A 23,393-nucleotide genomic window follows, 5' to 3' on the forward strand; every position below is an offset into this window, starting at 1 on the left:
CGGTTTTGGAGCACTTTGTTGTAGTGACTCTGCTCTTTCCTTTCAGTGCACAGGGCAGAGACATCAGCCGCTCCACAGGGGGCGGAGCCAGCATTGTGGTGGCAGAGCACAGGTCTATTCAGAGTCAAGGTGTACTCCTCCCACCCATCCTGGTGTAATCTCTCTACCCACCACCTGGCAGCCAGCCTGTCTCCTGGAATTCCCCAGCCCTGCCCCTCACTGAAACTAGGCGGCACACACACACACAAAGCAGAGGCGGACTGAAATGGCTAAGCAAGTAAATACTAACTTTCTAAAAGTAGTATTTACAAACACAGGATATTAAAATAAACTTTACTAAAAGAAGTATTTTATTATTCTGAGTTCAGGCATACTAAACTTGACTTTCTACCATGCTCTCTGAGTCTGCTGGGATTATAGAGTGTAATTATTCCAGCAGCCCATTCTGGCCTATGGAGAGCAGGTAGCCCTTAATAGTGAAAAACGAAAATGGCTGTAATTCACTATTAGGACATGCCACACACATCAGGTCATGTCCTACCTTATGCCTACAATGCACCCTGCCCTTGGGCCTACCATAGGGGTGACTAATATGCAGTTAAGGGAAGGTTTAGGGACTGGCAAGTAGGTGCACTTGCGCAGTCAGCATGACAGTACCAGACTGCATGCAGGTTCTGCAATGGCACACCCTAGGCACATTTCACTAGGCCGCTTCTGTGGGTGGCACAACCAGTGCTGCAGGCCCACCAGCAGCATTTGCATTTACAAGCCCTGGCACTCCTGGTGCACTTTACTAGGGGCTGATAGTAAACCAAATAACCCAAACATGGACACCAATCAATGTATACACTTTTCATAGGGAGCACTTGCACTGTGGCACTGATTGGCAGTGGCACAGTGCCCTAAGCAGCTAACACCAACAAAACACATGAGGCACATCAGCAAAAAGTGGAAGGGAAACTCACGCCAAGGTGCCAGGTCTAACACGTGTCCCCTCCAGCTGAAATGTGGGGGGAACTACCCTACCCCAGGGAGTTCCTCTTCACTAAGGCGGAAAAACCTGGACAGACCGTCAGCATTGGCGTGATCTGTGCCAGGGCGATGCTCCACCGTAAAGTCCATACCCTGTAGGGAGATGGACCACCTCAACAGTTTTGGGTTCTCACCCCTCATTTGCATCAACCATCTGAGGGGCCTGTGGTCGGTCTGAACCCGGAAGTGAGACCTAAACAAGTAGGGTCTTAGCTTCTTCAGCGCCCAGACCACAGCAAATGCTTCTCGCTCGATTGCACTCCACCTTTGTTCCCGTGGAAGTAACCTCCTACTAATGAAGGCTACAGGTTGGTCCCAGCCCTCCTCGGTCATCTGTGAGAGAACAGCCCCTACACCATGCTCTGATGCGTCTGTCTGCACTAGGAATTCTTTGGAGAAGTCAGGAGCGAAGAGCACGGGCGCCGTGCACATGGCAGTCTTCAGGGTGTCAAAAGCTTTCTGACAGGTGTCAGTCCAGATCACTTTCCTGGGCTGCTTCTTTGAAGTCAGCTCTGTCAAGGGAGCAACAATGCTGCCATACCCCATTGACAAACCTCCTGTAGTACCCTGTGAATCCTAAAAAGGCCCTCACCTCTGTCTGGGTCTTTGGGGGCTCCCAAGCCAGGATGGTTTCAATCTTGGGTTGGAAGGGCGCCACCTGGCCGCTCCCCACCTGGTGTCCCAAGTACACCACGGAACCCTGCCCGATCTGACACTTGCTTGCCTTGATCGTGAGGCCTGCCTTGCGCAGTGCCATCAACACTTCCCAGAGGTGGTGCAGGTGTTCTTTCCATGTGCCACTGAACACTGCGATGTCATCCAGGTAGGCGGCGCTGAACTCGGTCAGCCCAGCCAACACCTGGTTGAGCAACCTCTGGAAGGTGGCAGGGGCATTCTTCATCCCAAATGGCATAACCCGGAACTGGAAATGCCCATCTGGTGTGGAGAATGCGAACCTCTCTTTGGCCCCATCAGTCAAGGCGATCTGCCAGTACCCAGACGTCAAATCAAACGTGCTGAGGTACCGTGCAGCCCCTAACCGATCGATAAGCTCATCAGCACTGGGGATGGGGTGCGCGTCAGTCTTCGTGACTGAATTGAGTCCTCTGTAGTCCATACAGAACCGGAGTTTGGTTGTGGCACCCGGCGCTGCAGCCTTTGGGACCAAGACCACTGGGCTGGCCCAAGGACTGCTGGAAGACTCAACCACCCCTAGAGCAAGCATCTTTGAGACCTCCTCTTTGATGCAGGCCCTGACCCTGTCAGTCACTCTGTAAGCCTTGTGCTTCACAGGCAAGCTGTCTCCTGTGTCCACATCATGGACGCACCAATCTGTGACACCAGGAACCAGGGAGAACAGGTCAGGAAACTGTCCCAGCAGCTGGCGGCAGTCATCCTGTTGCTCAGGGGTCAGGGAGGGTGAGAGGTTAACTCCATCCACTGACCCGTCTCGCTCTGAGGCTACCAGGAGGTCAGGAAGAGGCTCAGACTCCTCCTCCGCCCCATCATCTGTGGCCAAGAGCATGCCCACTTCGGACCTCTCCAAGTGGGGCTTTAGTCGGTTGACATGTAGGACCCTCAAGGGGTTCCTGGGAGACTGCAAGTTCACCAAATAGGTGACAGGACTCTTGCGCTCCACAATCTCAAAGGGTCCGGTCCACTTGTCTTGGAGTGCACAAGGCTCCACAGGGGCCAGGACCCATACCTTTTGTCCAGGTTGAAGCTCAACCAGAGTGGCATTCAGGTCGTACCAGGATTTCAAACAAAAATGTTTGGGCTCAAGGGCGCACTGTACACTAGCCCAATAAGGTGCAAATGTTATACTAACTTTTTATACACAATTTAAAAAATTTTTTTTAAAGAACCGTCAACAATGTTCAGTAATCAATAAATTCTGGAAGACAATGAATCGAAACATTCGATCAATCAATTTGCATCAGTTGATTGTCATTACAAAAAGTCAAATTAGCCTTGAAAACAATGCGAAACAAATATGAGTGAACATAGAAATGACTCCAAGGAACCAAATATATCAGTCCAATGATTGAAATCTTCTTTCTTTTCTTTTCTGTGTTTTCAATGGGAAAAAGTTTTTTCCAACAGCATCATGGTTTCCCAATGCATTTCGGTATATGTACCTTCGTCAGGGGAACACTGCAAAAACATATATACAAAGAAGATTTCCAGGCTCACCGTGAGGGGAACGGTTCTGTCTTGAGTTGCTGCCCCTGTTCCTGGGCTGCTCGTGTTGGTGTTTCCAGGGACACGAAGCGAACAGCATTGGCCGGCCGCACTACCCAGACCACAACCCCCAGAAGGCCTAGCGCACGCAGCGCGATCATCAACAGCTGAGGGGAATCCCTCTTAAACCCAGGACGCTCACCGCAGCGCGGGACGCACAAAGAAGATTTCCAGGCTCACCGTGAGGGGAACGGTTCTGTCTTGAGTTGCTGCCCCTGTTCCTGGGCTGCTCGTGTTGGTGTTTTCAGGGACACGAAGCGAACAGCATTGGCCGGCCACACTACCCAGACCACAACCCCCAGAAGGCCTAGCGCACGCAGCGCGATCATCAACAGCTGAGGGGAATCCCTCTTAAACCCAGGACGCTCACCGCAGCGCGGGACGCGCAAAGAAGATTTCCAGGCTCACCGTGAGGGGAACGGTTCTGTCTTGAGTTGCTGCCCCTGTTCCTGGGCTGCTCGTATTGGTGTTTTTAGGGACACGAAGCGAACAGCATTGGCCGGCCGCACTACCCAGACCACAACCCCCAGGAGGCCTAGCGCACGCAGCGCGATCATCAACAGCTGAGGGGAATCCCTCTTAAACCCAGGACGCTCACCGCAGCGCGGGACGCGCAAAGAAGATTTCCAGGCTCACCATGAGGGGAACGGTTCTGTCTTGAGTTGCTGCCCCTGTTCCTGGGCTGCTCGTGTTGGTGTTTTCAGGGACACGAAGCGAACAGCATTGGCCGGCCGCACTACCCAGACCACAACCCCCAGAAGGCCTAGCGCACGCAGCGCGATCATCAACAGCTGAGGGGAATCCCTCTTAAACCCAGGACGCTCACCGCAGCGCGGGACGCGCGCGGGCAGCGCCCGGGCGAAGCCCGGGCCAAGGGTGGGCCCGTCAAAGCCCGGAGAAGGCTGGGCTGGGCCTACCCCCTAACTTTTGTGGTTTGGCGTTTGGGTGGCCAGAGTGACTTATTACTATTTTTCTGTTGTGTACCATCCCAAGCTATTGTGATATTACAGGGGAAGGCGGGGTGCCTACAAAGCAGTTCGGCCCTCTTTGCCCCAGTAGTATGTCTAAAAGGAGGGCTGGTGTTAAGGGTGGGGGGAAACTTGACGATTATTTAATAAGAGCAGAGTCAGCATTGAACCTTGAGATTTTAGCAGTGGAACGTAGACTCTCCTTAGATCCAACCAATTCCTCCCTCCCATGTGCCCAGTTACAGACTGGCTCACCTGCCTCTGTTCATTCCAGCTTAACAGACGGTAACTCTTCCCCTCCAGTACACACTCCCCCTGTGCAGGAGTCTTTGGATTCCGTACAGGGTTGTGTCTCCACCCAGAGTCCCTCCAGGGTTACAACAAGAGGGAGGTTGGCCCTTAAAGATAAAGGTAAAAAAAAAGAAGTTACTAACAAATCAAAGAGAGGTCAAGGAACGAGCAAACTTACTGTTGAGCCGCCCCCTTCCAAATCTAGTGGGCCCACTGTTGAAGGGCGTTGCTTGGAGCACAATACTATTCTTTCTAGTCAGGCTCAATTACAACCTCTACTGGATTTACTTCTTGTTGGCCTTAAAGACCATCTAGCTTGTCTCCTTGCTCCTGTACATCAAAAACTAGACCTTGTAGCCGATAGGTTGGACAAATTGGAAGCTAGATTTCCTGGCAATAAGCTCTTAGTCCCAGGGCCCCCTACACCGTTAAACGGGGTGACGTCAGTGGAGGTGCCCAATGAGGACGGCTGTGCTAGACTATCAAGGCCAGTGGGGGCCATGCCTTCCCTACCATCTATAGGGGAAGAGAAGAATACCGACTTAGGTCATGAAGATGTTACCGACAGGGGTTTTAATAGCCATCATGACTTGCAAAGACGCCCTACTTTAGTTAACAGGGTTGGCACTGAGGGGGTGGGAGCAGGGCTTCCGTCATTGCCCACTAGTCTACATCTTCCTCCCCAAGCCACCCCTTACTCGATAGTCTTGGCAAATGTTCCACCCCTCCTGGAAGGATCTTACGAACATTGGTCCAACCTTAAGAACAAATCCCTTCACTACTTGAGCTCCAAAATTGGAAATAGTAAGGCCCTATTTGATGATTTTAATATGGTTAGGCGTATTAATTGGATTGGTCAGTCCTATAAGTCTCTTTCTGGGGATTGTGTTGTGCTAAGCTTTAAGTCTCCTGCTCTAGTTAAATACATACTGGAAGTAGCCCATCACCTTCCCCCAGCTCCTAACTCAATCAAAATCCTCCCATTTGGCTTCTTTTATAGGCCAGGCTTCATACAACCTTCACGGGATAATCGTGTCTTTCCAACAATTCCCGTCAGGCCAGATATGCCCATTGTGACTTTTAATCGCTTCGAAATCCTCTCTTCAATGGAGGATAATGATTGACATATGGATGGTTCCTTATACTCCCCAATGCTTGCTCCAGGGCGTGTGGGTCCTACCTGTCATCAGAGCCAGGATATTATCTTTAAGCCACCTCCCCCCAAAGATCGCTCCTGTATGGTTAATTCATCTGGTTTTAATTCGTTACCATCTGTCGAAATGATCGACCCCCAGGCTGTCTCAGGTCAAGGAGTTAAAACCAGGGTCGTAAACCCTACATTAAAAATGGGCTCTTGGAACATTGCTGGGCTGGGGTCAAGGCTTGATATTCCTGATTGGGCTAATTTTGTTGATGAGTTTGAGATATGGGCATTTCAGGAGACCTGGGCACTGTTTCCCCACTTTCGTACAGGGTTCCTGAATTTTCACAAACCTGCTGTTAAGGGTCTTAGAGGTAGACCCAAGGGTGGCCTTACCACCTGGGTCCGTCAATGTGAAGGTGTCACCGTGACAGAGGTTCCAATTGATAGTTCTGATATACTGATCATCAGGGTTAAATCCCGTAGAGGCCTCAATCTCCTTATAATTAACATCTATGTAAGAGGTCTCCCGGGAGGCAAATGCTCTCCCACTTGCCATCTTTTGGAGAATTATTTAGAGTCCGTTCCAATGTTCACTAATAAGATTGTGGCTGGAGATTTTAATGTTTGTTTTGAGCCTTTGGGGGTCGACTGTGGGGACTTCACTGAGGAAGAAGACTCAACTTGGGGTTTTCCCATGTTGGAGTAAATGGTCTCATGCTGCTCTTTTTATGAAGGGCTTATGTTTAAATCAGGGCATGAGAGCAGTCAATGGGCGAACAAAATCTGATAGGATGGGGAAGATGACTTTTGATAATGGTAGATCAGGGAGCCGAATTGACTATATATTAGTCAATTTGGATTTGTGGCCGCTCATTGACGACATGGTGGTAGTAAGTAGAGTCGAGAGCGACCACAACCCCCTTGCACTGTGTATCAAGGATAATAGCTTTGCAGTCTCCCCCGCTTTTTCCGATGGCCGCTCCCCTTTGGATGTTATCCTTACTAATGATCTTAGAAGGGTGAGATGGCCGAAAATCGCCACTTGTGAAACTTCTCGGGTAGCCATCAGAAAATTAATTAATAATACCATGGCCTCACTTAACCTGATGAAATCTCAAAACCTGATCAAGGATAATATCCGGGATACCCACAACAAGCTCTTTGCCGAGCTCAAATCCTTTTTTGTGAAAAGTCTTCCTGCCACTGGCAGGGGTAAAGAGTTGAGACCCTGTACGTGGTACAACAAGGACTGTAGATTGGCCCAAAGTGCTCTGAAAGAGGCCATTAAACCCGGCTCTCCTTCCACCATCCACAAATGTAGACGTGCTTACAAAACTGCCCAATCTAAGGCCAAGCAAATCTGGGATGAGGATCGCTGGAGGGATTTATATCAGGCTTGCCACGACCGTAATATGGTCCAATTTTGGCATCTCCTTAAATGGGGTAACTCCCCCTCGGATATGCGCCCCTCTAATCAAGTTGAACCACAACAGTGGGTAGCGTATTTCGAGGAACAGTTTAAGGTTGGTGTTTTGATGGACAAGCAGATCTTTTGTCCTTCAGGTGTTGAAAACACTATAGAATTCTCCCCTGGTGAAGTCAAGCTAGTGTTAAGATCGATTAAGAGTGGTAAAGCCCCGGGACCAGACTGCATCCCTGCTGATTTATTCATTCAGGAGCAAGATGTATAGATCCCATACCTGACTTTGCTGGCTAACGCCCTTGCGGGTGGTGCTGCTGTCCCTGATTCGTGGCTCGGGGAAGAGATATTGCCGATCTACAAGAAAGGCGATCGCTCTGCCCCGGGCAACTATAGACCTATTAGTTTAATTGACGCAGTACAAAAAATTATGGCCCGCCTCGTTCTGGGTCGTATCCAAATTTGGATGTCCGACTTTGATGTGTTGTCCCCTCTTCAGGCAGGGTTTCGATCACATACTGGGACCCTGGACCAAGTATTTAGGGTAGTACTTCTCTATTGGAAGGTTGTTTTTCTGGGGGGCGGTAAGTTGTTTGCGGCATTCGTGGACCTAAGGTCTGCGTTTGACCTTGTGCCGAGGGACAAGTTATGGAAAGTACTCTTGGATATGGGCATGCCAAAAGATCTGGTTTCCTTTTTGGTCACCTTTCATGAAAATACGTATGCCCGTGTCCGCTGGGGTAAACCCGGGGAGCTGACTGATAGATTTAAAGTGTCCAAAGGTGTTCAACAAGGGTGTGTACTCGCTCCCACCTTGTTTTCATTATTCATCAACGGGGTTGTAAATTATTTCTCAAACAGCCCTACTGATGCACCTACCTTGGCCGGAATGAAGATTCCCCTACTCATGTTCGCGGATGACACCCTTCTGATCTCGAAGACGAGACAGGGTTTGCAGTTGGCCCTGTCTCGCTTCGAGATCTTCTGCCGCGAGCATGAGTTGGAGATAAATGTTGCGAAGACCAAGTTTATGGTTTTTCGTGGCCCCCGGCGCGTTAAGGCGGAGGTGTGTCTGGGTGGTGTCAACTTATCCCAAACGGCAGTGTTTACTTATCTTGGAGTCACCTTTAGCGAGACATGCAGCTGGTCCCATCAGCTGGATCTCCTCGCTCTCAAGCATGCCCAATTGGGAGGAGCCTTGCTGAAAGAGCACAAACACTCTTTAACAAAACCAATAGCTCCACTCATGAAGATCTATGGCCGAGATCTGGGGTTTTAATAACTTGTCTAAGTTGATGACCGCCCAGAATAAATTCCTCCGGTCAGCTATCGGGCTCCCCCAATCCACTCCGCGCATCCCCCTATTGTACGATCTGGGAAATCAGCCTATAGAGGACTGGGCAGGGTACAGACCTCTGGCGTTTTGGCGTCGTTTGTGGACTACTCCTGAACTAACTATCTATGCAAAAGCCCTTTTGGAGATCAAAGGGTTGGAGGGGTCGCACAGGATTCCCTGGCTGTCTAGCATCAAAACCCTGCTGATTGATCTCGGGATGCGTGACCTATGGGCTAACCCTGATACAGAGGTCTTCCCGGCAAAAAAGGTCCTCAAGGATGCGTACTGGAGTTATATTAAGAACAGGAGATGTGCTTCCCTTATAGGTTCCACGATGACTGTCACTTTCCTAGTTTTTAAGGACGAGTCTGTTTATGAAAGCTACTGGGATACCATCTTGAAGTTTTTTGATCGTAAACTGTATCACCAGTTTAGAGTGGGCGCCCTACCACTGCGAGGACTCACCAAAAGTTGGAGTCCTCTTGGTAGTGACAAATGCCCCTTTTGTGCAGACAAGATTGAAACCATGGATCATTTCCTTTTTTGTTGCCCAATCTACCAACTCCCTAGACGTGTTTGGCTTTGACCGGTCTGCAGACTAATGAGTACTCGTTCTGCACAGGTTGCTAGTAGAATTTTGAAAACAGATACATCAAAACCTGTAGTAATTGGTGTTGCCAAATTTATTAGCTGGGCATGGATCCTTAGGGCTAGGAAACTTAAGTCGTGATCTGTGTTGTTAGCTGTCATTAACTAGCATTTTATTTTGGTCCCTGGGTGAAATGACGTGTCCCAATTTGCACTTTATTGTATTTTTATCATGTTGCGACCATTTTAATCTACCATTTTATGTAATATTTTAAAGGTTTTATAAGTCTGATTTTGTACTGTAAAATGAATTGCATTGTAGTTGAATTGTTTTAATATGTGTAGTATGTCTTTTATGATGCGAATCGAATAAAGACTTTTTGACTGACTGACTGACTATATACAATGTATAACCAATCGAACAAGTTTTGTGTGTCTAACTAAACACATACTTTTCAGATATTTTCTGTGAACAAATGGATTGTCAAGCTCAAAAGTGGCGTCAGGTCTAAACTCCGGTTAACATTACCAGAGATTTTGAGTCAAATGCCATATAAATGAAAATTTGAATTACAAAAATAATTGCAACAGAAAACCTTTAAGAACCATGCAGAATGCATTTATGTGACAAATTAAATTCTAAGAATGCCCCGTGTTTCGCTTTATTTGTGAGATGCATCAAAAAACCTTAAAACGTGTAACAAAACTCAGTGAGCGTCGCAATTACCTTAACCACGTCACCATTAAATCTAACGTGTGCAACCAACATATATGCATAAATCTCTTGCGCAGTATCTCAAGAGAACTCACCTCCATGAATGCTCAAACCAATACTGCGGAACTATTGCGTATGTGTTGTTCAGAGATGTCCACTCTGCAAAAGGTGGAGAGAACAAACACGCACACATCGGTATAACTGATAAATTAATCAAAAAGGAGTCCAAACAGATCCAAAACAGCCCTAGTGTTTAAGCTACTCACAGCGTGAACGAATGTACGGAGGTCGCTATTTCCCAAGGTAATGCCAATCCTCAATGCCGTAAATGTCTCTGTGAAAAATGGCTTAAATTAATAATAACACCTAAATTACATCCAGCTTAAAATTCAAGAAGTTATAATAACGAGTGTGTCCACCAATGTTCATTTACCTTCCGTGTCGCTACATGTGTGCAAGGGTTATACTCCTCCGACAGCAATGCCAGGTCGCTAACGTTTCTGAAACTCAGCGCCTGCGTGTGTATCAACGTCAGTGTGCTCTGAATATAAATATAAATATAAAGAAAGGACTACCCGAATCACGTGTGTTAGCCCTAAACATAAAAGACGGACTACTCAGATCTAATAAAAGGTAGAAAGGAGACTGATGAAACTTGATAAAGTTTTAACCAGTATTGCGCACTGTTTTAAACGAGTGAAAGCACCAAGAACCAAATCCACTTACAAAAGTGTAATGCCAACAAAAGTGAATGTACACTGTTGAGTGAAACAAAACAACATTCCAATCATGAACAAACTCACGAGTACCCCATTTCTTAGAGTGTACTCGACCAAATGTGGCCTAAAAGTGGCAATGCAAAAGTGCTAGTAATATTCTGCATGTTTTTTAAAAGTCGAAAATTATAAAGAAAAACAGTAAAGTGAATCCATGCATAAAAGCATATAGATCATTGACACAGCTAGGAAAAATGTTCACAATGAATAAATTCACAAAATATAAGATCACGAAAAGTAAATGAGTTCAATCTTATCATTCAACCCACAAGGGCTCAAGGTTTTAAGAAATCGTATCCAGAAGGTTTCTCTTTGTGCCAAGTACCTATTGGGATCAACATGTGGCAGTACCGACACCTGCTCTAATATGGTAAACCGTAGTTGTGTTATGGTATGTTTTTGTTCAAGCCAATGTGCTGCGAGACAAGATTTCATGTTCGCAGTGCGAATTAGACTTTTATGCTCAGTCACTCTTGTTTTAATTTTCCTGGTGGTTCTCCCAACATAAACAAGTCCACAAGGACATTTAATAGCATATATGACCATGGAAGTGTTGCAGTCAGATGTGTGTTTGAGCTGTATTAATTTCCCTGTATGTGGGTGCGCAAACTTTTCCCCAACCATTACATTGCCACAGTGTCCACAATTGTGGCATTTTCGCATACCCAATTTAACGGATTTGCCAATAGGTTGGATTTTCTTTCCTAAAATTTCTTTAATGTTCTTAGATCTGGAAAATGGGAAAATGGGTGTACCATGAAAGACTTCCTTGAAGTCGTGCTCATGTTCAATAATCTCCCAACGTTTTAGAATACACCTTTTGATGGTCGTGGCTGCTATGGAATATTTTAAAACGCAAACCTCTCTTTTTGATACAGATTTTATGGATTTTTTTAAAAGCTGCGATCTGCCCATGCTACAAGCTTTCTGTTTGGCCAAGTCTAAAACGTCAGTAGGATAGCCTCTATCCGAGTATTGTTGTGACAATATTTCAATGTCTAACTTACCCTGAGCATCATCAGAACTAATTCGACGAACCCTGATAAATTGAGATAATGGTAAATGATTTTTAAGAGCCAGAGAATGAAAACTATTGTAGTGTAAGGCATTATTCCTGTCTGTCGGCTTTTTGAAGACTCGTGTCGTCAAGCTGGTGCCTTTTTTCTCGATGAGAATGTCTAAATAGTTAATGGCTGTGGAGTCAATTGAGTAAGTAAACTCGATTTGTGGATGACAGTCATTCAATGTGGTAATGGCACTTTCCAATGCCTGTTGAGTGCCATTCCATAGTAACAAAATATCGTCTATGTACTGAAGGTACAGCAGCAAATGGTCTGTCCATGAGTTATTGCTCAGAATGTGTGTGTTCTCGAATTTGGCCATGAAAATGTTCGCGTATGTAGGTGCCCCAGTAAAACCCATGGCAGTACCTGTTTTTTGCAAATAAAATTGATCTTTCCATGTAAAATAACTGTGGTACAAACTGAATTGCAAAAGTTCAAGAAGAAAAACATTAAGTGATTCTTCATAATCATGTTGAAGCAGCATCCACTCCACTGCTTCGATGCCTTCACCATGTGGAATCGACGTGTATAGTGCAGATACATCAATGGTACCCAATAGAACTTCACTGTCACTTGGAAGTGTGACATTCTGTAATGTATTAAGACAGTCTGTAGTGTCTTGCACGTAAGTAGTCCATTTCTGAACCAATGGTTGTAAAAAATGGTCTATGAATTTCCCCACTGGTTCATGCAAAGAACCACATCCGGCCACTATGGGGCGGAACGGAGGGTTCACTGGGTCTTTATACATTTTCGGGAGCATGTAGATATGGGGTCTTTTGGGATAGTCTGTAATTAAAAATTTGTAAGTGTTGTCATTAATCCACCTGAGATCTTTGGTTTTAGACAAGAATTGAAGTAAAGTGGTTTGATAACTATGTGTGGGATCTGCGTCCAGAGCAATATAGGTGTCGGTATCTTGTACATGCTGATCAACTTTTGACTCATAGTATGTGGTGTTCATAACTACTAGCGCTCCACCCTTATCTGCAGGCTGGAACGTTAGGTGCTGATTTTTGGCCAAGTTCCATAATGTGGCCTGTTCTTTCTTAGATAAATTGCTATTTGGAAACTCTTTTTCATGAATGAATGCCAAATCTTTTTTGACCAGTTGTTCAAATAAGTCAATAGCATTATGAGAGATAGGAGGCATAAACATACTTTTGGGTTTGAAAACCCTGGTTGGAATATCTTGAAACTGGGTCAGTTGAAGAGTCTTGAATTACATGGTGAAAAAACCAACGTAATCTAAGTTTTCGCATAAACTTAAACAGCGCTACTTCTGTTTCCAATTCATTGGTGTTATATGTTGGAACGAAAGGCATTCCTATGTTTAAAATGGCTTGGACGTTAGGTGTTAACTCAACACTAGAGATGTTCATCACTAGTTCCTCTTTGGGTTCCGACGTGCCCCGTTGTTTTTTTTTGGAACCTTGTCCCCTCCTGTTTCGTTGGTTTTTCTGATGAGCTGTTCTTCTGGTGGATGGTTCGTGGTCCGGCCTGTTTCTAAAATAGACTGTTTTGATGTTCCACTGGTGGAAGCGATATTTTCTGTTGCTTCAGTGGACCTCATTGTGGTATTGAGGGGAGTACGTGTGGGCAACGTGTCTTGTTCGGTAGCTATGCTTTCTTCAGATGTAGAGGAATCTGGTTTTTTGAAAGTGCGTCTCTGTGCATACATGTCCGCCCAAGTATAAACCTCATCAAGTTTATAGTCAATTGTATCGCGCCTAAATTTGCGCAACTTTCGATCATGAACCTCTTTTGCATGTTCATCAAGTTTTTCATTAATGTCTTTGAGAGTTTGTTGAAGTTCATCTGATGTCAATCTTTGTGATAAGTCATCCTTCAAATCTTGAATTTCAGTTTCCAATTCTTTCAGTATAACTGAAAGTTCTTCAATAATCAAAAGTATAAGATCTAAAGAGCATTTATTAAGAATTGCGAACCATTTAGTCATAAAAGGTTTGTGGAACTTAAACAGCATTGGTCGTAATGCGATGCGCAACCCTCTCGGTATCCGCTTGGCCTTGTGGTATTGAATGAGTGTCGTGGCATGAAGTCTCTGATTAACTTCCCTTCTAAGTGTGTATTGTAATTGTTTAATGAGTTGACTGGTAGAACCGGGTTTAGCCTGAAATGCCCTAGTTTCTTCAATTAAAGAATATATGTTTTCTGCTTCTTCAACTGAGTATCCCTTTGTTTCTGCCTGGTTGGTTGTGAGATGTGAAATATCATCAAAATCCATGGTTGGGTGCTGGTTATCGAATTTGGGGCTAATATGTAAATAACAAACTAAAATGTGATGACCTGCACTCCAAAGGTTTTTAAGTAACTGTAACGAAATTAATCAAACAGAGTCAAACTTTCTTAAAGGTGGTGCTGCCCTTGTGTGACCTGATTAACCCCCATCAGGCTCTAATAATGCAACAGGATTTCAAACAAAAATGTTTGGGCTCATGGGCGCACTGTACACTAGCCCAATAAGGTGCAAATGTTATACTAACTTTTTATACACAATTTAAAAAAATTTTTTTTAAAGAACCGTCAACAATGTTCAGTAATCAGTAAATTCTGGTCGTACCACCGCTTCATTTCTTCCTGGCTGGCTTCCAGATTTGCCTCAGCAAGTTGCCTGAAAAGCCTAGTCTGGTTCCGGAAGGCCAGCATGTAACTATATACATTTTGGGGAGGTTTCCTGGGAGATTGCTCCGAGCCTTCCTTGACCAGACTAAGAGGTCCTCGTACTGGGTGGCCATACAGAAGCTCAAAAGGACTGAATCCTAGAGACTTCTGTGGCACCTCACGGTACGCAAAGAGAAGGCATGGTTAGAGGACGTCCCACTTACGCCTCATGGGTTCCTCAAGACCCATAATCATGCCCTTTAGGGTTCGGTTGAATCTCTCAACCAACCCGTTTCCTTGGGGATGGTAAGGGGTGGTGAACTTGTAGGTTACACCACACTCTTGCCAAAGGGATTTCATATATTTCGATATGAAATTGGTGCCCCTGTCAGACACCACCTCTAGAGGGAATCCTACTCGTGAGAAAATTCCCATCAGTGCCCGTCCCACCACGGGGGCCGTCACTGTCCTCAGAGGGATGGTTTCAGTGTAACGGGTGGCATGGTCCACCAAGACCAGGATAAACCTGTTGCCCATGGCTGTCTTGGGGTCCAGTGGCCCCACAATGTTAATCCCCACTCGCTGGAATGAGGTACTGACCACAGGGAAAGGTTGGAGTGGAGCCTTTTGCTTCCTTCCACTCTTACCACTTGCCTGGCAAGTCTGGCAGGTCCTACGATGAGCATCTGAGCTCTTGTGCATTTGAGGCCAATAAAAGTGGGTGACAAGCCTCTCATAGGTCTTGTCCTGCCCCAAATGCCCTGCTAATGGCACATCGTGAGCCAGCCCCAGTGGGAAGGCTCTGAACTTTTGGGGTACCACCAGAGCACGGGCTGACCCAGGTTCAGCAACCTTAGGCTCTGAGTACAGGAGGTCATTCCATTCTCCCAGTAGATGAAATGTGTACCGGACTGATCACCATTGGCCTGGGCTACAGCCTGCTGCCGCATACTCACGAGAGAGGGGCATTCTTTCTGCTCCCTGCAGAATTCCTCCCTGGAGGGGCCTCCTTGCTACCAATGGGTCAGCTCAGGCAGGTCCCCCAGTTCGGCTATCTGTTCCCCGGTAGGCACCAGGGCATCCCCCTCAAGGTCTGCTTCCTCCTGGGCCGTGGGAACTTTAGGGGCCGGTTTCCCGCTCCTCCTGCGCCTTCTCCCTAAGGCCGGTTCCTGGGCCTCTCCCTCAGGCTCCAGGATCTCTTGAACACCCCTACTGGCTGCCATTGACCGGGTGGTCACGCACGCCTAGTCAGGTAAACCCACCATCCGCAAGTGAGCTGTCTTCTCCACCTTTTCCCAAGGGGAGCTCTCCAAATAATTTCCTAGGAGACAGTCTACAGGCATGGCAGTTCTCACAGCGACTTGCAGAGTACCAGAGACCGCCCCCCACTCAAAGGGAACTTGAGCCATTGGACAACGGCTCTCTGTGTTGTCAGCATTGACAACCCGACAATAGGCATGGGGTACAACCTGCTCTTGAGATACCAGGTGCTGCCGCACTGCAGTCACACTGGCGCCTGTGTCTCGAAGAGCCTCTACCTTCTTCCCATTGACGGTCACCACTTGCCCATATTTCTTAGTGTTGGAGGGCAAGTAGGTTTCAGGGACCATTTCACTGTGTCCCAATGAGACGAGGGTCAGCTGGACGGGGTCCCACCCACCTTGGACTTCTACCTCCTCCCCAAAGGCTACTGTAGCCATCTGCTTGGGTAGAGCACCAGTGGGTGCTGGTTTTACATACTGGCGACACTTGGGATCACTGGCAAAGTGACCCAGCTCACCACATTTATAACACTGTGGGGGCCCCTTGGGAACAGGTTTAACTGTCGGGCCCCTGTCTGCTTCGGGGGTGGGGGAGGCTGAGAACCTTTCTGCTGGTTCCCTTGGGTATTACTTTGGGTGCCTTTTGGGAACCCTTTCTGTTTTCCCCTGTCCCCCCCACTCTTCTGCTGGGGACCCTGCCCACCCTTGGCGGAGTCTCCCACTTGACCCTTGTTGACCCTGGTGCTGACCCAGCGGTCCGCCTCTTCAGCAAGCTTCCTAGGGTTAGTTAGCTTGCTATCGATCAGGTGTTGGCTTAGCTCAGGAAAACAATTAAGGGACAAGTGCTCCCATGCAATTAAATCAAAGAGACCGTGGTAATCATTCACTTTGCTACCCTTCACCCAGCCATCCAGTGCTCTGCAGAAAAAGGTTACATACTCCACATACGTACTCCCCACAATCTTGGTACACCCCCTGAACCTCTGTCTATATAATTCAGGAGTTAGCCCATATCTGGTCATTAAAGCTTCCTTCATGTGGGGGTAAGAGTTATACATGTCAGAGGGCAAATCTAAGAGTGTGTCCCGCCCCTCACTGAGGAACCGTCCCCACAACCCCGCTCCCCAATCTCTCTCAGGGACCCGGTGGGAAGACATGGCTACCTCATAGGCCTTGAACCATTGCCCTATGTCATCATTCTTAAAGTACTCTTTAACTACATCTTTTGGCATGTACACCCTTGACTCTACCTGCACCGGCATTGCGCTGCCACCAGAGGGAGGGTTTTCCAAACTTTTGGCTTTTATCTCCAACTCCCTCATTTTCATGTCGTGCTCCATCTGAATTTTTCTTTCTCCCAGAGCCATCTTCTTGCTCTCTAGCTCCAATTGGCCATTTAATTTCAGCTCTGCCAACTTCATTTCATGATCCCTGGTGGCCTGTCTGTCTGCCAGCTCCTCTGGCGACAGGCCTCTGCCAAAACTGTGAACACTCTCTGCTGGTTCCAATGGTGCAACCTCCTCAGCTGCACCCCTTGATTCCATCAAGGCCTTCAGCGCCTTGTAGAGATTTGTTTTGTTCCTGCATCTTGCATGTGGAACCTTGAACTTCTTGCAGAAGTATTTGAGTTCAACTTTTGTGTAGCTGTCCAGTTTTGACTCATCCCATTCAACCTCTCCAGCCTCAGAGGCTTCAGATGCTGTTTTCTCTATGCTGTTTGGGCCCGGCATGACCCCAAACACAAGAGATCTTCTTTCTTGGCAAGCAAAAATTAAAAGTTGCTGGCTCAAGCTACTGGACTGTCCTCACTGTGCAATGGCTAGTAATCAATGTGCAGACACCACAAATGCAAATCCGTAGATCCCACCGCTGCCACCAATGTTAGAATCCGGGGTCTCTGATTGGCGCAGGTATGCACTTGCGACAAGCAGGGACCCTTTCCTCTAAGTCAGGGCAAAGGATTACTCGTGAAAAATAACCCCTGCTCACCCTCTATGTAACGTAGCGCGAGCAATCAGGCTAGATTCCAGAGGGCATGAGGTTAAGCATTTAGGGTGTCCCACAATAACCACCAACCCACCACACAGAGACTCAAGACTGTATTTATAAAAATAAAGCTCTTTATAGATAGACTCTTCAAGCAGGCTTCAAAATACAGTGTTTCACTTTTACAGAGGGTTCCAGTTACTTGTATTCAATGTTCCAGGAGGCCACAGTTCTTAAAAGGCAATTTGAGATGCAATTTTCTCTATTTTGGGGTCCGTGCGCACCGTAGCGCTGTTTGTACGCTTCGTACCGGCGTCGGTACACGTCATACACCACACGTACGATTCCTTCTTCGCCTCACGCTTCCCGCGTGAGCAAGCGTACAGAGGTTGAGGCCGTACGGGCCGTACAGTCACAAGTACGCTCCGTACGGGTCGGGTACGAGTCCTGCTAAGCCTCACGCTTCCCGCGTGAGCGGCGTACGGGGACGGTGGCGTACAGCGCAGTACGGACCGTACAGCGAAGGGTACGCTTCGTACAGGGGCGTTCGGAGCACACAGTACCTGATTCTTTACAGGGAGTTCGAGGCGGCCGCAGCAGTCGTCAGAGGGGCGTCCCGCGTCGCGTTGCAGTCCCGCTTAGTCAGAGGACAGCGATGCTTGGTGGGGCGCCTCAGGACTTCACGGCACACTTCGAGGTGGAAGGAGGGGCAGCTCGGGGGTGATTTCAGCGGCGCAGTGCTGTCGGCATCATCCAGACGTGGCAAACTTGCGTGGCGTCGATCCTCACGGTGACCTCTATGGCCTGGGGCCACAGAGGCTCGGGGCTTGGAATCCACAGTCTCTCTTTGCGTTGCGATCTCCGGCTCGAGGGGGCAGCAGTTCACTTTGTTCAGGCCAGGCGGGGCAGGCCGTCACGGTGCTCACAGCAGCACAGTCGGGCAGAGGTCACGTTGCTCGGCGAGATGGGGGCACACAGGTTCTCTGGGGTCAGCGTTCGCAAATCACCAGCAGCAGCTTCCTTTCTTCCAGGGAGGGGTAGCGCCCACTGTTCCTGGGGCGCAGTTCAGGGGGCAAGTTAACCAGCAAGCCCTTGGAAATTGTTCAAGAAGCACAAGTAGATTTAAAAGTCTTTCTTAGTCTTTTCCTCTCCTTCTTGCAGCAAGGCACCCACCACAGGCCAGTCTCTCAGGCTTAGAGACAGTAGTCCTCCATGTAGCTTTCCCAGGTCCTCCTCTTCAGGCAGAGTTTCTTCTTGGCGTAAACAGGATCTGATTTCTTAGGAGCAGGGGTCCTTCTTTTATACACAGTTTCTTTTGTTCTTTGTCGCCAGGGGGCCTGTGCCTGGCTCAGTCCGGTTTTGGAGCACTTTGTTGTGGTGACTCTGCTCTTTCCTTTCAGTGCACAGGGCAGAGACATCAGCCGATCCACAGGGGGCGGAGCCAGCATTGTGGTGGCAGAGCACAGGTCTATTCAAAGTCAAGGTGTACTCCTCCCACCCATCCTGGTGTAATCTCTCTACCCACCACCTGGCAGCCAGCCTGTCTCCTGGAATTCCCCAGCCCTGCCCCTCACTGAAACTATTACCGAAAAGGGTACAGAGTTCCTCGTGTACAGGAGGGAAGAGATAAGGAAGGCGGTGGAAATAGAGGCTTAACCACCCGTTGGTTATCGGGAAGTATCCAAATGGAAAGCCAGGAAAATTCCCTTGGTGGAACTAGAGCTCTCACACACCCAGCAAGCTAGGTGTCATGCTTCATCATATGAGCAATGCCCCTCGTCAAGTTGGCGCTGCAATCCTTGACGGGCTCCCGAAACCGGGGCTCTTTATCGGGGATCTTTTGTTCCTGCCGATAGGTGCTGGGGGGCCTAGTGTAATTGGATGTAGCAGAGAGTGAAGTAAAAAGGGTCAGTTAGTCCTAATTGATGCTTTATTCAGAAGGTAAACTACCCTATTAAAATTGGTGTAGAGTGGCTAGGTACTAGAAGTGAGGTGTCTAGACGTAAGGCTCTACTCTAGAAGATCAACATGTTTCTTGCCATCTATGTCAGGAGGATCTGGGCAATTCATCAGGATCAAAAAACTGTCTACATTACGTGGTAACGTGAATTAAACATCCCACGTCCTAGGTCTCTGACCTGTAGAGATAAAATGAAATAGTAAAGAATATAACAACACAATCTCTTCGTTCTGTACATAATATTTGAAGAATGGTGTAGTAAAAATCACCGTGCTTGAAGTGGTTTATAATGAGTTAATTGTAGTGCAATGCCTCAAAGGGCCATGTGGAGGTGGGAGGAGGGAGTCGTGAGGGAGGGTTACGTATACAACCGCTAATTAGCTGGTAATGCTCTATTGACGACACAAGGACACACTCACCTAGTCCGTTAACTAGAATTACTAGCAACGGTGCTGGCGGCTGTTAAAAGGACACCGATTGGGTCCTGTAAAAAATGGGAAAGTACCAGAAGTACAATAAGTAAAATAAGTAAAAATGGTTTATGGTCACGCTAACACACTGGATGTAGAAGTAAGTGTCTCAATCGAATGCTGGGAAGTCGATACAGTCAACCCAAACCAAGCCCAAGCTAATGTGAGAGCAAGTCGGAACCGGAGCCCTGGACACGGGGTTTGCCGAGGCACACGGAAACTGACAAGATCAGTTAGGAGGAGAAATACGTGACAGGTATCGATCGCCAGCAAGCAAGTGTTGCTTGGGGAGTTGGGGTCAGATACTGGATACTGTACTCACCAGCGTGAATTTACGCTTTGCCGGAAGACCTACCCAAACCGCCAGGGACCGGGGTGGTAAGCAGTGTAAGCCGACACGGCAAGATATACTCTGCATGGAAGTACACCGTGACGTGTATGGTTGCGCTGTCACGTTACGTTGCGACGTTTCAAGTTGCTAGGCAATGAAAGGCAAACAGAAGCGTAGGGGTTGTTACGCGACCGTGTAGGGAGGAAATCCTTATTGGGTACGTAAAGTAAATCACTAGTCGTGTAAAGTGACTCTGTGGCCTCTAAACTGACATAACGTTATGACGTATCAAATTGCTAAGCAACGGAAATGAACAGAAGCGTTGGGATGCTATGCGACCGTAATGGGAGGAGATCCTCATTGGGCACGCAGAGCAAATCCCAAGTGGTTAGAGGTGACACTTATCTTACGTTACGTGATGACGTTTCAAGTTGCTAGACAACGGTAAAAAATAGAAGCGTAGAGCTGCTACGCAACCGTATTGGAAGGGGATCCTCATAGGTTTCCTAAAGTTGGTCCAGAGTAGTGTACAGCGACGCTGTGGCATCTAATCTTAAGACACAGGATCTATCGTCTCATTGGAGCATCTGGGTGGTTCTAATACATGACTAGACTACTCGCTATCTAGATGTAAGGAGCGTGATTATGCAGGGGTATGTAAAATCGCTGCTTGTTAAAGTCGCGTGATGTGTAGCAAAAAGTCATTGTATTATTCGAAGTCTCCACATTGAATTCACATGAGTACTAAACCACATGATAGCGTAAAACTGCTCACTATCTCAGTGTGATGGAGAGGTGAAATAGGAGGTAGTGGAAACGCTGTACAGTGACAAAGTGGAAAATTACTAATAATAAGGCCATTTGTAGCGACATGGGCGAGTAATTCACTTCAATGCAAGTGAGAGCACCTGGCACTGGTATATTGGTGCTGGTGTATGCAAAAACCTGAAGAGGTTCAGGAGTATAAATATCATTTTCAGGGGGGTCAAACTCAGGATCCAAGGTAAGATAGGGTACCCCATGGGATGTCATCATTGAGACCTTCAGTGTGGCATGATAGTCTATGTACCCATCTCTGTTCAAGCCTGAATAGAGAAGCTTTGGAAATCTGAATGTGGGATTCCAATATGACCCAATGTAGTGAATCAGGGGAGTGGTGAGCCTCCATGAAATGTCTGTAGAGTTTAGTAGTGGTGCGTTGGCACCGTATGTTGCTCCTCTGTTCAATTATGCGGGTTTTGACTGAACGCATAGTCATGCCTATGTATTGTAAATCACAAGGGCAAGTAATCAAGTAGATACACTGTTTGGTGTTGCAGTTAGTATGCTTCTGGATATTCCATTTGAAATTGGAACGTAGTGTAACTTCCTTAGTAGTTGTGGTGAATTCACAGACAGTACACATGCCGCAGGGGAAATGTCCTTTTACAGGTGGTAAACCCCAGAGAGTAGTTTGTGATGGATTGACCTTTTTCTTGGGTCTGGTGCGAATCAAAATATCTCTCAAGCTACAGTTTCTTGTGTAAGCAAACCTAGGTCTTGGTATCTGTAAATCACCTGTATTGAGATTCCCCCAGTGTTTTAGAATGATTTTCTTAGTCGGTGCGGAGTTAGGTGTAAAGGAAGTGAGGCATGTCATGACATCTTCAGGTGGTTTATGATGTACTTCTAGAAGGGACTCTCTAGGATTGTTAAGAGCCCTCTTCATTGAATCCTTAATCACCTTGGGAGGGTAACCCCTAGTCTTGAGGTTGGTGGCTAGAGAGGCAGCTTCTACTTTATAATCATTAGTAGATGTACAATTACGTCTGATACGTAGGAATTGCCCCACGGGAAGATTATCTCGCAGGGCTTTAGGATGATGGCTTTGGTATAGGAGGAGGCTGTTACGATCTGTGGGCTTTTTGTATAAGCTTGTCGAGAGCTGTCCCTCCGATAGCTTAATGTTCAGATCCAGGAATGCAACTGTCGTGTCCGAGATGGTGTGGGAGAATTTCAAGAATGGGTTCTGCTGGTTGATCCACTGTACAAAGGTGTTATATCAGTTGGACCATTCCAGAAAATTAAAACATCGTCAATGATCCGTTTTCAAAGTACTAGGTGCTGGTGAAACGGATTACGTCAGTGTTGATGATTTCTTTTTCAAAAGTTGCCATATACAAGCAGGCCAGGCTAAGGGCAAAGGTACTCCCCATCGAAGTACCTTGGCATTGATGGTATAGCTGCCCTTGATATTCAAAGAAATTTTCAGTTAGTGCTATGGATGCAAGGTCCATTATAAATGTGACTGGAGTAGGGGAAGTCCAATCCAAAGAGTTCAGGGCTGCCTCTACTACTGTAAGGGTGTCCCCCTGGGGAATATTAGTGGAGAGGGCCTCTACGTCAAGGGTTATGAGCAAATCAATGCGACTAGGGTCCTCTATTGAATCAATCATTTTGAGGACATCAGTTGTATCTCTAATGAAAGATGGTATGTTCCTCACCAAGGGTTGCAGGAAGTGATAGACAAATTTAGACAATGGCTCAAGTATTGAGCCAATCCCCGAAACTATGGGGTGCCCTGGAACCGGAGTAATACCTTTGTGTATCTTGGGTAAGGTATAAAAGTAGGGGGTCCTAGGCTCTGTAGCATTTAAGAAAGCAGCTTCTTTTTTGTTTATCCACCCGTTGGTAAGTGCCTCATGTACTAGTATGGAGATGGTGTTACTGAGGCGAGAGGTGGGGTCAATAGTGATGGGAGCGTAATATCTGTCGTTGTTGAGTTGTCGTTTGCATTCCTCATCATGATCTACTCTAGATTGGATCACGGTTGCCCCACCCTTGTCAGCCTGTTTGATGATTATGGATTTGTCTCTGGCGAGAGCATTCGCCGTTTCTGTCTCGGTCTTGGATAAGTTGTAAAAAGGGGTGGGGGAAGGTAACAAGGCAAGATCCTTCAATACCGCCTTCTCAAAAGTAAGAATCTCGACCGGGATCATAGCATTATGGGGTGTAAAGGTGGACGGGTTGCTCAATCCCGAGTCATCCTCCTGGTTGCATGGTTTATCCATAAAGTATGATCGTAGTCTTATTTTACGGAACAATTTCTGGACCTCACAGACATCCCTGAACTTATCAACTTTAGGAGTGGGTACAAAGCCTAACCCCTTCTGTAGTAGTGATGTCTCGGGGTCAGAGAGACCAC

At 47.1% G+C, this 23,393-nt stretch overlaps 1 protein-coding gene and 1 long non-coding RNA gene across 2 annotated transcripts in view; one reads left to right on the forward strand and one right to left on the reverse strand.

Annotated features, from left to right (window-relative positions):
- ZCWPW2 (zinc finger CW-type and PWWP domain containing 2) overlaps positions 1-23,393 on the forward strand; it is a 1,218,481-nt gene that overhangs the window by 776,383 nt on the left and 418,705 nt on the right. The gene's annotated exons all lie outside the window — the stretch shown is intronic.
- On the reverse strand, positions 4,505-10,232 carry LOC146788970 (uncharacterized). The gene is made up of 4 exons (XR_014969730.1): positions 10,169-10,232; positions 10,002-10,069; positions 9,831-9,894; positions 4,505-4,639 (listed from the first exon to the last, which is right to left on the reverse strand). It is a non-coding gene; the product is annotated as an uncharacterized LOC146788970 (long non-coding RNA).

This window comes from Triturus cristatus, chromosome 10 (assembly GCF_964204655.1).
Source record: "Triturus cristatus chromosome 10, aTriCri1.1, whole genome shotgun sequence".
In the NCBI taxonomy this organism is placed as follows: domain Eukaryota; kingdom Metazoa; phylum Chordata; class Amphibia; order Caudata; family Salamandridae; genus Triturus; species Triturus cristatus.